A 2,328-nucleotide genomic window follows, 5' to 3' on the forward strand; every position below is an offset into this window, starting at 1 on the left:
TAATTATATATGTACATATATTATATATTTTTCATGCAATTCAATACTTGCCCACTAGTGGGAAATTTAAATACTTTCAGATTACAAGTTATGTTTCACCTTAAATGTGATGTCATGTTTAACCACTAGAGGGCAGTTGAAATAATTAAGTATCCATAAATTAAATTTGAGTTTGCATGTAATCACGTATTTGTCCACTAGAGGGCAATCTGAAGAATTTTGCAGCCATAAATCAGATTTGACATTATGTGTAATGACACCTTTGTCCACTAGAGGGTAGTCTGAAGAATTTAGCAGCCATAAATCAAATTTGACATTACATGTAATGACATGTTTGTCCACTAGAGGGCAGTCTGAAGAATCCAGCAACCATAAATCAGATTTGACCTGACATGTAATAACACCTTTGTCCAACAGAGGGCAGTCTGACCAATCCACCAGCCATAAATCAGATTTGACCTCACATGTAATAACACCTTTGTCCACCAGAGGGCAGTCTGACCAATCCACCAGCCATAAATCAGATTTGGCCTTAATTGTAATGTCAAACTTGTCCACTAGAGGGCAGTTGAAATAATTAAAGGGATACTTCACTGATTAGCATGTGGCTTTGTATTGCTAGAAAAGCATTATTATTTTTTAGAAGTTTTGCTGTCCTCCCTCATTTTTCCCCTCATTTTACAATAAAAGCGTTTGTGTAATCCTCCTCTGACGCGTTATGACGCGTAACGCGTCATATCGCGTCAGAGGAGGATTGCGCAACGTCGAGATTAGAACTACAATATTAGGTTCTGCACTTTTTTGACTCACCCACAGGGGGACGAGACTTCCCAGAATAGACGAGACTTCATTCCCAGAATGAAAACACAGTGTCCGCCATCTTTGCTAAAAGCTACCACCGGCTCTCGCTCTCTTTAATTTGGCCTTGTAAACTCAGAAGACAATGACAGAATGTAGTTTTCAAACTGATATGGCTGCGAGGGAAAGGACCTGCTTTTTGGCGTTGCCCGCGGCCGGAACCGGGTACCTGGAGAACTTTTTGTGGGCACTTGAATGTGCCGCCGCGGGCTCTGGCTGCCGCAGCGGAGCGAAGCTGCACACACTTCGGCCTGGCACTGGCCGGACCTGGAGCAGCTCGCTCCAACTCGGCCGGGCGGGCAACGGGGGTAGCGGGCGCTGGTCCGGTGGATGAAGGAAACGGGATAAACGGCCGCCTCAATATAAAGTGAGTATTTTTTTTTTTTACCACCGCATTTATCCATGTTTATATGTGACGCCAGCTGAACTAACGTTAGCATATTTACAGTTCATTTACATGTACGAACAGATACTTCGATTCGCTAACGCTATAATCATTGTTTTACAGACAGTCATATCACCTAACACCTTACCATCACTGGAGTGGATCCACAGACTGGGGAAAGACGATCGTCTTGTTTTACCTGCCTGTGTTGTTGAGAAGAACATACGCAGCTCCTGAAAACAGTACTGTCTATGAAGACTGTTGATAATAAGTCTGATTTTTCTTTTTATGACTATTAATATTAAAAATCTAAATTCATATATGTTGTGGTTTATTTTCTAGCCCTTAGTGTTCCTCTATTACAGTATTATTAGATGAAAAGTGATTTAATTTGGAGAAAAGGGTTGATAAACATTTCAGAATTAATAAAATCAGTAACTATTCAGCCTCCTTCCTCAAGTCTTTACTTTACAAAAATGTACAAATGCATGCAGGGTGTGAAGGTGAAAAAAAATAACTTTATTATTCACAAAGGAAAATGTTTTACCATCATATTCAAGAGTACACATTAAAAATAATCAAGGAGCCATATCTAAAATCATGTCTAACACAATATGCAAACAAAAAATAAATAATGAAACATGTAGAGCGGTGTCAGAATCTGATGTGGGACAGCTGGAGGAGTCACAGTGGTGAAGAGGAGCAGAGCTGGATGCTGTGAAGAATTTCTCCAAGACTTGATTAAACCAGGCTTCAGCTGTAAAGGACAAGGAATATAATTACACATAAAATATGAACGAAGATTTTACTTCTTTTCAGGAAAACAAACATTTCAGCTAAATATACCAACTGGGTGAGCTGTGAGCATTATACTGTTGTCTATATAGGCGTCTTGAACAAACATGAACAACAATAAAACATTTGAATAACACTGACATTATTCTCCAGCGAAAGCAAGGTGACTTTACTTTGCTAACAGAATACGTGTATATAACGTGTGTGTAATTGTCTATCAAACGTTACGTTTACAAAGTTGTTGCTTCACTGCCGACAACTATATCACATCGAATACTATGATCAGAAAT

General features: G+C 39.3%; 1 long non-coding RNA gene across 1 annotated transcript; it reads left to right on the forward strand.

Annotated features, from left to right (window-relative positions):
• Positions 1–881: 881 nt before the first annotated feature.
• LOC310928258 lies at positions 882–1,561 on the forward strand. The gene is made up of 2 exons (XR_014592851.1): positions 882–1,225; positions 1,367–1,561. It is a non-coding gene; the product is annotated as an uncharacterized lncRNA (long non-coding RNA).
• Positions 1,562–2,328: the final 767 nt, after the last annotated feature.

Source organism: Microchirus variegatus (genome assembly GCF_963457635.1).
Source record: "Microchirus variegatus genome assembly, chromosome: 6".
Taxonomy (NCBI): domain Eukaryota; kingdom Metazoa; phylum Chordata; class Actinopteri; order Pleuronectiformes; family Soleidae; genus Microchirus; species Microchirus variegatus.